Genomic DNA, 13125 nt, shown 5'->3' on the forward strand with positions numbered 1-13125 from the left:
TAACTGATCATGCAATGGTTGATGGAGGATGATTAGAAGCATCAGCCAAAAACAAGGTATATTGAAGATCACCATCCTATTTGCAATGCAGCATTGGGCTGCCAAGGATGGTCCTGAATGAAGCTTTTGTTGTATCAAACTATTTTGGAACTCAATGTAAACTTGAGTTGTTTGGTATAGTCTGGCAACAAATACAGAGGGCGCTGGATGATTGATTAGGAGGAAAGCCCGTAGAAGCAGAGGCACCTGATGGAGGGATAGGAGGTGCAGCTGGTTGTGCGACTCTGTGAATAGTGCAACCAGCCTTGTGATGGTGCTGGGAGACTAGAGCTGAACTGTCATCGAGAGCAGGTGTCTTGGTAGGTTCAAAAGGTTGCTTTGTGATGTTAGAAATGACTTGAGGTTGCGACAGTCATCAGTATTGTTACTGACCAATAATGAAAACCTTGAAATTTTATGCCTCTTGCAACGCCCACAAAAATTTGCACAATGTGCACTGCAACATGAAGAACATTGCATTCAGAAAACCAAACGATACACATGAATTGGGGATGCAAATCATGAAAGGCTCCATGGTCGTCAGAACAACATCCTAAGTGGCACACGGCACACAATGATACCTGTGCTTGGTCTAACAAATATAGTTTGACATGAAACCCGACCTAAACAGGTGTTCGTGAAGGGTCCTTGAGGAAGCATAATCCTTCAGATTCTTACAGAGAACACATGGGCAACACATGAAATCATTCTGCGTGTTTGCCTCGGCCACACGTATGAAATCATGCACGCCCTCAATGAACTCTTGGGATCGGCGGTTAGCGTTGTACATCCATTGCCGGTTCTTCTGCATTACATGACCATATCAAAAACTTGAACATAATTAATTGGGGCTTAAGCATTTCTACCCCTGTTTTGAAGCGCATTGGCTATTTTACCCTCGTTTTTTTTTAACTTTGTGATTTTACTCTTGCAATTTCAAAACGAATGAAGACTTTACCCCCTGGTCTGTGAAGTCTCTCTAACAGTGTTAACTTTTAGACAAAAGGACAACTTTGCACATGCGTTTTTACCCCTGTTTTATTATGATATTGTGTTTTCACCCCTACTTTCACATGTGGTGTGCTTAAAAGATCCAAAGATCTTCAACAGTGTTTGGACATTCTGTGCACAAGTTAGATTTAATTCTTCAACAGCAAAAATTTTACCTTGCATATAATATGCCATCAAATAGATTTAATTTGTGTAATGACTAATAGCAGTTCATAAACATACATCACACAATGTGACACTGGTAAGTTTTTTAGCAGCTATAGACCATTGTAGGTAATGTAATACATGTATGACTTTATTAGTATACCTGAAATTTAAGTAGGAGCTGTCAACTAAATATGGCAGATAGCAGCCAATGTTTACAGGGAAACGAATCAACAATTGTCTGTGTCAATATAAACTGGGAAGTATCGGATCACAGCTTGGAAAAAGAAAGAATATTTAGCTACGCAAGAACTAAGAACCTGCAAGGCTACGCCATCAATCTATCTGTCAGCATGGCTGGTACTGCCTAGTTGCCTTCCTGAGGCGAACTTTGTACATCGCGAACTCGATCTGCTGTCCAAGGCTCATATCTCGCACATCGAATGAGGCCAGGTCCTCCCCCATTTACTGTCCCATGATCATCCTGAGCCTATTCTAAAACTCCTATTTGCACATCTGAAACTCCTACTTGCCCGTAAAAATGAAAACTGAGTAGTAGGTGTTTTCAGTTAGATGGCAAAGGTGTTTCCTATCCTGCAACAAAGAAGACACAGTAATACAAGACATGAGAACATTGAACGGAAAGTGAAACTCCAAAGCAGATTTAGCTGTTAAAAGGGTCTGCTCCAAAACACGCCATCTCCTCAGCTCATCCTCTACCCAAAGTCCCGGACCACAAATCCAGCAACGACATGGGTCCCGACGATGAGAGGCTCAGCAGGCCTCGGGGAGCTTGAGCGCGGACTGGAGCAGGAGCCGGTGCCAGCTGCGGCGGCACTTCCCTACACAAATTAACTCAAAATAGAAACCTGTCTAGAGCAGTACCTGCGCCGCCGCCTCGTCCTGCTGCTGCGGGAGGTGGGGAGGCAGGGGCAGGGGTGGGGGTGCCACCGCCGGGGATGGTGGCCGGCGCCGCCAGCCGGGGGAGCCGCGGCGGGGACTAGCCGCTGCCGCTCGCCTGCCCGCTCGGACCGGGAGCGCGCCCCTAGGGCACCCCGCCGCGAGCTGGGGCACGAGCCGGGGGGAGGGGAAGGCCGTGGGGGGACACCTCGCCGCCAGGAAGACCACGCCGCCGGGAGACCTCGGCGCCGGGAGTGGCCGAAACCGACTCCGGAGTCCGTCGGATGGGGAAATGCCCGAGCCCGACGCTTTTCCTTCCCGTGTCCATTCGAGTGATTCAGGAGGGGGCAGTGCTGTCGTTTTGTCTAGGTTCTTTTCATTTTTTTTTTTGCCATTTAATCCCGCCAGTCTAAACGGTGTTAAAAGCAGGCGCAAACGGCCGCTTCGTTTGTAAATAACGAGACAAAGTTAAAAAAGAAGGAGTAAAATCACCATTAAGATTTGGAGTAGAAGTAAAAACACCAAAATCCCTAATTAATTAATAACCTATATTAAACAACATGCATGATTAGTTAATTAAATGAACAAAAAAATGTTCATCACTCAACATGATTATTTCATATCCTATACAAGAGCTGTTTCACTCGAACATTAATTTATTAAAACCTTGATACAACATAGATAATCCCAAATAGCACTAAATAAACTAAACCTACAATGCATGTCAACAGAATAAGGATTTGGTGACCAATTCTAACTAAAACATACAAATCCTTCGTTAGTTCTTGATCGATGGGCTTCTTCGTTCACTGCCTCTTCATGCATAGGGGCACTCTCATCAGCTGCCTCAACTGATTCTTGCACATGCTTAACCTACTTTTCTTTCCAGTACCAACCATCACATGATTCAGTGCCATCCCATTGAAATTATGACACCAAATCAAGAACTTTAATCAAAATCATCACAAAAGGGCTACAAACCATAACAAAACGTAGCTAAGAAAACTCACATTGCGATCTGGACACGTGTAGGAGATGCGGCCACGGTTGGGACCCTCCTTCTTCACCCTGTACTTCAACACAGTCTTCTGCTTACACTTGTCGCACGCAATGAGAGGGAGGTCCGCACTACTACACAAAGTGTTTTGCACAGCGTTTGGGTTTGGGGCTCCGAGGCGGGCGGCCAGGTTGCCTACCTCAGATATTCGAGGCAGGGCAACCTGCACAGCAACCGCCTCGGTTAATGCTTAACTAAGGCGGGCAATGTAACACCCTAGTGTTAAGCATGCATTTGACACTTGGATTTCATGAGCACAAGCATCATCCAACCATTCATGAGCATGAGCATGTGAAGTTTCATTTCATTCACCTTCTCTTTATCACATGTGATGTTGCTTATATACTTACATATGCTTGTGATCATATGTGACCAATGTGAGAAATGGTTGTGGGGTCACAAAAACACCTTAGACATATCTAAGATGGAAAATGGGACAATGTTTGTATTCATGACATGAGCCAATTTTGCTTCTAAGTCCTAGTTTACTCAAAACTTTATTTGTCATGATATTACTTTGACTAGAGTTGAACTATAGTCTAGAGTGTTTCCATGACAGTGCACCCTTAATAAAAGTTGTAGTTCTTGAGATGGGTAACAAACTTTATTTAAGGGTCATGAGCTGAATCAGTGCCTAGCTTAGTCAAATAGGGCCCACAAGAATCAACTAAATGCTGTTTTCAAGACTTGAAAATTTTTCTAAATCAAAAGCTGGTTTTAGTTTCAATGTAGCCAACTTTAGAGCCTTATAGTTTGAAAACCATTATGAATTAGACAAAACTCCTTTAAGCAATCTTGTAGTATTCATGTAGCTCCAATTTCTATTCAGGAATTTTTTGCTAACTCAAACTAGTTTGGGAGATCTAGGGGTTCAAAGTTGGTTCATTAATTGACCTGATCGAGCTCGCCGGCTCAGAGTTCACAGCGGCAGTGGCCGACCGGCCGAAGGCCATGGCTGCCGCGTGATGCCGCGCGCGCTGCCGTGTCCCCGCGCTACCATGCCAAAAGGCCAAGGCTGGGCACTCTCTCTCTCTCGTGCACTCCTTCGCTCTTCCTCGCTCTCTCCCTCTTGCTCACGTGCGCTCATGGTAGCAGTAGAGCATCATGCTGCGCCTAGCTTCGCCAGCCGAGCACGCCACCACCGTAGCACCATCGCTCAATCTGTCTCACCCACAGTGCCGCCACCATCTCCTCTAACTCCCCGACCCGCCATTATAGCCGCTCGATCCTAGGAGAGGCCACATTTTGAGTCGCCATCGCCGCCATGGCCGCGGTGCGCCGCTGAGCTCAAGCTCGCCGTGGCTAGCCTTATACACCGCTCCTCCTACCTTCTTCTCCCTTGGTCCGTCATTGCCTTAGGTCATAGATGCTCACATATGGCCCTAGGGGAAGTAATAGACGCGCTCGCCTTGTCTAGGTAATGTGACCAACGGCCCAACACACGCATGCCACAGCTCCCGGTATAGGGCGTCACTAGGCATTCCTCCTGAATAGAAGCAATTAATTTGCATGAATGGGTCATCAGAGCAAATACAGAAGGTACAGAAATAGTTCTTTTGCTCTATTTTATGAGATAGTTCTGATTTTGTAAATACTAATCATGAGCTATCTGAACCATTACAAAGAATGCAAAGTTGCAAACTAAACCGAAGCGCATGGATCCACCACATCAAAAATATCCCATTCGAGTCTGTCTACTACACAACTATGTGTTTTATGCAGTTTCAACACATTAATTTTTTTTGCACCATAGGATTAAGATCCAACAGCCTCCACCCTTCTTCTACCTTCAGCCTCCAGCCTCCAGCTTCCCTGGACCATATCGTGCACGCCCGCCATCCCCAACTACTCAGAAAAGGTTTTGACTCGATATGGGTAATTGTAGACTGTTTGACTAAATCCGCACATTTTATCCCAATCAAGACCAACTATTGACCTTATGATTACGCAACATTGTATATCATGCATATAGTGCGACTACATGGAGTATCAAGAACCATTGTATCAGATAGAGGCTCTCAATTCACTGCTCGGTTTTGGGAGCACTTGCACAAGTAGTTAGGTACCAACCTAGTTCGAAGTTCAGCATATCACCCTCAGACATCTGGACAGACTAAGTGAGTAAATCAAATCTTAGAAGATAGGTTGAAAGCATGTGTGATCTCTTCCAAGGGTTCATGGGAAAAGTGACTACCTTTAGTCGAGTTTTATTACAACAACAGTTATCAAGAGAGCATTAAGATGGCTCCTTTTGAAGCTTTGTACGGTCGAAAATGTAGAACTCCTTTGAATTGGGTTGAGCCCAGAGAGAGGAGATACTATGGCATTGATTTTGTCAAAGAAGCTGAAGAGCAAGTGCGTATTATCCAACAACATATGAAAGCCACCCAGTCTAGGCAAAAGAGCTATCCTGACAAGAGAAGAAGGCCTATCGAATTTGAGGTAAGTGACTATGTATACCTTAAGGTATCGCCAATGAAAGGAGTACGACGATTTGGTGTGAAAAGAAAACTAGCACCTAGATATGTAGGCCCATACAAGATCATCGAGCGAAGTGGAAGGGTAGCTTACAAGCTCCAATTACCTCCAGAGATGCGAGCCATATTCAATGTCTTTCATGTTTCTCAACTTAAAAAGTGCCTTCATAGACTTGATGAAGCCATTGAACCCGCCAATATTAAGCTCCAATCAGATTTGACTTATAACAAAAAAACCCATCCAAGTGTTGGAAGAAATGGACATAGTGACCCAGAGCAAGGTCATCAAGTTCTACAAAGTGGTGTGGAATAACCACAGCGAACAAGATGCCACGTGGGAGCGAGATGATTATTTACGTGAGGTTTATCCCGCCTTTTATGAAAAATGGTAGGTCTCTCAAATCTCGGGATGAGATTTCTATAAGGGGGAGGGGCTGTAACACCCTAGTGTTAAGCATGCATTTGGCACTTGTATTTCATGAGCACAAGCATCATCCAAGCATTCATGAGCATGAGCATGTGAAGTTTTATTTCATTCACCTTATCTTTATCACATGTGATGTTGCTTATATACTTACATATGCTTGTGATCATGTGTGGCCAATGTGAGAAATGGTTGTGGGATCACAAAAACACCTTAGAAATATCTAGGATGGAAAATGGAATAATGTTTGTATTCATAACATGAGCCAATTTTGCTTCCAAGTCCTAGTTTACTCAAAACTTCATTTTTCATGATACTACTTTGACTAGAGTTGAACTATAGTCTAGAGCATTTCCATGATAGTGAACCCTTAATAAAAGTTGTAGTTCTTGAGATGGGTAACAAACTTTAATTAAGGGTCATGAGCTGAATCAGTGCCTAGCTTAGTCAAATAGGGCCCACAAAAATCAACTAAATGTTGTTTTCTGGACTTGAAATTTTTTCTAAGTCAAAAGTTGGTTTCAGTTTCAATGTAGCCTAATTTGGAGCCTTATAGTTTAAAAACCATTATGATTTAGATAAAACTCCTTTAAGCAATCTTGTAGTATTCATGTAGCTCTACAATTTCTATTCGTGAATTTTTTGCTAACTCGAACTGGTTTGGGAGATCTAGGGGTTCAAAGTTGCTTCGTCAGTCAGCCTGATTGGGCTCGCCGGCTCAGAGTTGACAGCGATAGTGGCCGACCGACCGAAGGCCATGGCCACCACATGGCACCGTGCATGCTGCCATGTCCCCACGCTGCCATGCTAAAAGGCTGAGGCTGGGCGCTCGCTCTCTCTCTCGCGCGCACTCCTTCACTCTTCCTCGCTCTCTCCCTCTCGCTCATGTGCGCTCACCGTAGCAGCAGAGCATCGCGCCGCTGCCCAGCTTTGTCATCTGAGCACGCCACCACTACAGCACCACCGCTCAATCTGTCTCACCCACAGCTTCGCCGCCATCTCCTCTACCTCCCCGACCCACCATTGTAGCCGCTCGAGCCCAGGTGATGCCACATTCTGAGTCGCTGTCACCGCCATGGCCGCGGTGCGACACCGAGCTCAAGCTCGCCGTGTCCAGCCTTATACACCACTCCTCCTACCTTCTTCTCCCTTGGTCCATCATCACCTTAGGTCATAAATGCTCATGTCATTGTCTATTCAACCGCTACCACCACCGCCACGTGGGAACATGCGACCACACTGAGTGCGCCTGCCATGGCCGCGAGCTCAAGCTCGCCGCGTCTAGCACCGACTACACCCTATCATCCCCCTCTAGCACATGTTTCTACATCTCCATTAACCCTTGCACCATCACCGAAGACGAAGACCCATCACCAACCACCGTCTTGTTGGAACGGCAAGTGCCGCCGTGTGCGCTGTGCGCCACCGTGTCGCCATGCACGTGTCGGAGCTCACCGCCGCTTCACTGTGGCTCGATCCCCACCGTAGAGCTCCGCTAGGGTTTGTAGAAGCCATAGCCATGCTTGATTGGTCACATCTTTGCTAGATACGGTGAGTCCGCCATCGTGCGCCACCGCTGAGCCGCCATGCTCGTCGTCAAGGTAGCTTCGGTGATCCGCTGAGCCAACCGAGGGTACCATTAGGTGCGCTAGAGGGTGGGGAACACGACAGTGGTGACCTCGCCATCGGTGAGCTCTCCATGGTCAACCACCATGCCCTGCTTCTGTGCCGATGACATGTGGGCCCGTTGACCTGCGGTGCCCATCTGTTAGTTAGGGTTTTGAATTTTTCTTTATTTATTTTCTAGATTTTGTTGCAAACTTCAAAAATTCATAACTAGAGATAGGAATGTTCAAATTGAGTGAACCAAATTTTGTTCGATTCATCATGAAGTGTAATATTTGATAAAAATATGAAACCTACTGTTTGGGATATTTTTCTAAGAGAATTATATTGAGCTATTAAAGTGCTTTTAGAATAGTTTATATCTTGTAAAATGCATAACTTGAGCTACATAGATGCAAAAATTGTGATTCCAATTTTGATGGTCTTGTGTTGACATGCTCTAGCTAGAAAAAATACTAAACTTATAGTAGACATACTAGAAATATGGTCTTTCTATTTAACCTTGATTAATTGCTAGTTTCTAGTGAAATTAAATGGGGGTAAAAATACATAACATATGATCATACAAATTTTTACATAGTGTTCTTATGCTAGGATGAAAGTAAGAAAAATAATAAATTTATTCTTTGACACTTTTCACTACGTGAAACTATTTTTGCTAAAATAAGCCTATGCAACTTGTCATTTTTGTAGAGATGGCTATACTTATCCAAATAGAATGAAATTTGTACAGTAGACTATTGGGGTCATATGTAGGCGACTGTAATTGTTTCAGAATTTATTGAGTACTGGAAATATTTATATTTAAATCACCTTATTATATAAGGAAATTAATAAATTCATGTAAATAAGTTATTAGAATTTTACCATGATGTTTTCTAGGGTGCTTGTGATGCATATGATCTGTTGATATTAGTAGTTGTGCTTGGAATTAATTGGTTATAGGTAGCTAGTTAATTATTGCTTTGTAATTCAACTAAATGGCTGTATGAGTAGTTTTTGTTTTGGTGACATATTCATGATGATAATATTTTTTCTATGAAACTTGTTAATAACAAAGTTGTAGATAACTTACTAATATTGCTTGTCCAAAAATTTCATAGCTATAGGCTAAATGGTTTAAGATTTATAGCTATTAGAAACCTGCTGTCAGATTTGCTTGTCCTCTGGATAGGTCTGAAAGATTGAATTGTTTGACCTAGATAGCTACTGAATCACCTTAAGATGATTAAAATAAAGTTGTAGAAAATTTTATAAGCTTTCCAGAAAGTACAAGATCATATTATTTGGATGTATATAACTTCAGTTATTGTCAAAACAAGTGGTTGTTGTCTTGTAGTCCAGAAAATGTTTTAAATAGGTGTTTGTTTAATTACTAAAGAAGAGATATGCGCCTACTCAGTAAAAAGAAAGTTAATCTTGTTATCACCCCTAATACCTTTCTATTAAGAACACTTATGATTATGCATTTCATCATATCATATCATCCATGTCATTATCTATGCATCCTTGATATCTTATTTCATGCTCATACATATAGGATTGCCCCAAGGAGTAACCCTATTGGAATTTGAGGAAGAGGCAGAGGAGAATCAGGAGACACCATAGCCCGTAGCTCCTGAAGGAGAGGAGCCAACCACTGATGAACTTCTAGAGTGTCCTGACAACCGACCCACTTCTTTCCTGAAAGGCAAGCCCTGGAGCATTCTAAGCCTCCTATGTTTTATAAAACATCAGTTGAGTCATTTATGTTTGATGCATTAGGTTATAAGAGTTGATTTGAAAACACTTGATGCATAGAACTGCCTTGTCCAGATATATACTTTAAACTGGTAGAAGTCCAGGATCAAATATATGCTTAGCCATGCTTAGACTGGTAGAAGTCGGGTAATTTCCTGTCACCTGCGAGATATAGGTGGATACCAGAGCATGGTTGGCTATATTTGCTATCGTGGAAAAGAACCATTGAATAATATAACTAAAGGCCGGGTGGAATCTATGTGTAGGTTGACTCATGTGATTCCATCTGTGCGGATTAAGGACCGCATCATTAGAGGTCCTCTTGTCATTTTGAACGCACGCCTCTCACTTAGCTGACCAAATAACTCGTTCCGACTGCGAAGCCGAGTAGCTCAACTTAGGCCAAGCCTTGTTCTATCAATGTGCACACACTAGAGATAGTAAGGATGTATAGGGAGCCAGTGTGAGGCCAAGGGTAGGTTAGAGCCCTGATTGACCTAGCATCTAGTAGTGTCCCTGAGGGTGTGGCGCTGATCAAACCCACGAAATTTATACCTAACTGGTACCAAAGGTGACCTAAGGATACCGTGGCTAGTAGACCTGGGTTTGTGTTAGGAATACTTCCTAGATGGTTGCAATCAATTCGAATCGCCATCTCTCTCGGATAGTGAGAAACTTGACGGAGCTTCTTCATTGTAGTAATTGGATTATGAATATGAAAATCTTACACCGGCTATGGTTACTATTGTTATGCTACTAAATGATATACCACATGTTTGACACAGGTTAGTTGCTAATCTAGAGATGAATAACTATAATTAACTTGATGACCGAATTATAAAATGTATAGCTTAATTAGTGGCTTTTACGCAAAATGTTGTCAAGCTAGCTCCACTTATAAAGCCTTGCATGATCCTTGGAGTCACTTTATTTTTGGTTTATGATGGGTAAGTCTAGCTGAGTACCTTCTTGTACTTAGGGTTTATTTCCCACTTGTTGTAGATGGTACCGTCTATCATGGATGTTGTAAGAACTGCTTCTGTCCCGCTGTAGACGAGGAGTAGGCCCCGGGCAAGGTGCTTCCATTTATATATCTAATCTATGATGCTTTTGTGGGTTGTGATCACAAACTAGCAAGTATTTGAACAATGGTGTAAGATGTTGGTTTAAAAACTACTTTGCTTCCGCTACTACTTTATTTGAACTTGGGTTGTAATAACTTTAATCATACTTTGATGTATGGCTATGTATTTGTGAACTCTATGTAACATGTGGCATGTATGTTGAATCATGTACGATCTTAGTTGTATGTTGGTGATGAATCGAGACCCTTTGAGGTACTCGACAGACTACCGGGTTTATATGGATTCAAGTATGAAAGCGTGACCACTCCGGTGGTTGCCATTGTACTTGTACTCTTATAAATTGGACGGTTCTATTACAGCTGTCATCAGAGCAAGATTCAACATTATTGCCATATGTGTATTTAAAACAAAAGTCTTTGTTTTACAAAAATCAGTTTTAGCAACTTATAGCTAAATATATAGGTGTTCAAATTTGAATCTAAAGTGTGCCAGTGATCACTTCCCTTATGCCTAGTTAAAGATTTTAGGTGGCTAAATAAGTACTAACATGGGGTTTTTATTTTCATCATCCATACGGCGTGCTATTGTATGGATGCTATTCACTTGTGTGGTAATGTATGGATCAAATGCCTCTATGCCCAAGGTAAGATGATGAGTGGGATGACTGCAAGATGTGAGCGTGTGGTCTAAGAGGAGAGGTAGCTTTGATACTAAAGTATATATATGCCTCATATATATACGGAGGTATTTAATTGTCGGTTAGCTTTGATACGGCTATATATGCATATTTATATGTATATATAGGATGTATTTACTTTCGGGTAGCTTTGATACGGAAGTATATATATATGGAAATATTTAGTATTCAACCTAGAGACCAGATTTTCATTTCTGTATTTATATAATTATGGGGCTAGGCTAAAATGAAATTCTTATGCTTGTACGCTAACAACGAAACATGTAGCCCGACTAGTTATGTTTATATATGAGAGAACGTATGTATGCCACCGTGTATGTCGCTAGATGTTTCAATTTTCCTAAGTTTGTGAGGACGTATGGAACATGCATGCATCATGATAAATCATTCATTACATACTTGCATTGTTCCTCCCCTTATAAGTTTCTTATTCGGTTAAGTAACTCTTTTCTACTATAATGTTGTTCTCACGAGAGGTGCACCATTTTTGCTACAGATGGAAGCCTATTACCCACCAGAAGTGCCCGCCTCGGTTAAATCCGGGCTATAAATACAGCCGCACCCACCCTTCTTCCCCATGTCTCCTCCATTTTTGCGGGTTTTGAGCTCAAACCCCCAAAAATTGGTCATTTTGTAGGGGGAGATATTTTGCCCGTGGATTTGTTGAAGGTGGCACCACAATAGGTTGATTCTCGCTCACCAATCCTCATTCTTCTCTCTTTTCCATGATTTGGTTGCTTTTTCTCTAGATCTAGATCTAGATCTGTATGGAGGAGAGAGAGATCAGATCTAGAGCTACCCGGCTACATTTTTCCATACTGCTCTGCTTATATGCCATTTTCACTATTTGTGTGTGCAAGGTTTGCGGTCATACATAGGGAATGGATGTACAAGACATCAAGGCTGCATTCTTATTACCTAGATCATGTGACAAAGTTTGTTGCCACTTCGAAAAGACATCGTCTGAGTCTAAAGCAGGAACACACCATTTGTCTGTGTAATAGCCGCAAGAACCTTCTTGCCCACAAAGATAATGTGGTGAAATCTCACTTAGTATGGTATGGTTTCATCAAGGATTACACTATCTAGAAGTTTCATGGTGAAGTAGGGGCTCCAAGTGCAGGTGCATCTAGAGGAAAATCGTCGACAACAACAGCGGCGGTGAATGCAAAACCTGACAGAGGAGAACAATCCTCTTCAGTAGCAACTGGCGGGCACGGCAATGCTACTGGTGACAATATAGATCATGATTACATCATGATGGATGATCTGCTCCAAGACATGGCCGACGACGAAGGCGATGATGGGGATGGCGGTGAGCCGACTGGTGTGATGGAGCCCAAGATGTAGAGCTTTTTGAGGAACTTGCTAACTGTCTGGACCACGACAACATTCTATTTTGGAGCCCGAGTGGCTGGAGAATTTTAGAGAGATGAAGGAGGTGACAATTGATCCCTTCTATAAGGACTGTCCGAAGCAATGGATGGCACTACGTTTTAACCTCCAGATGCTGATGTTGAAGGCTCGCCATGGCTGGTCCAACACTAGCCTCAATGACCTGTTATGTATCCTTGCTGACACATACCCAGAGGGTAACAAGTTGCCTGCCAATACCTATCAGGCAAAGAAGCTGATCGGGCCAATGGCGATGAAGCTTAAAAAGTTCCACGCCTGCCCTAACCACTGTATCCTATATCGGGGCAAGTATGAGAACTTGTAGAGTTGTCCGCCATGTGGTGCGAGTCGATATTAGAGGAATGCCGGTTGTCACATGGACGCGGATGATGAGGGAGCCTCAAGAGGGCCAAAGAAGAAGAAGATGACCAAGAAGAATACCAAGAAGCAGATCCCATCTCCTAAGGACGAGGAAGAAGAAAGTTGCACGTAGAGGAAAAGTTTGGCCCTGTCAATGTGGTACCTGCCCA

At 43.0% G+C, this 13125-nt stretch overlaps 1 long non-coding RNA gene across 1 annotated transcript; it reads right to left on the reverse strand.

Moving 5' to 3' along the window:
* Positions 1-1423: 1423 nt before the first annotated feature.
* LOC136522907 (uncharacterized) lies at positions 1424-2418 on the reverse strand. Its single transcript, XR_010776007.1, has 2 exons — positions 2080-2418; positions 1424-1788 (listed from the first exon to the last, which is right to left on the reverse strand). It is a non-coding gene; the product is annotated as an uncharacterized lncRNA (long non-coding RNA).
* Positions 2419-13125: the final 10707 nt, after the last annotated feature.

This window comes from Miscanthus floridulus, chromosome 18, assembly GCF_019320115.1.
Source record: "Miscanthus floridulus cultivar M001 chromosome 18, ASM1932011v1, whole genome shotgun sequence".
NCBI lineage: Eukaryota > Viridiplantae > Streptophyta > Magnoliopsida > Poales > Poaceae > Miscanthus > Miscanthus floridulus.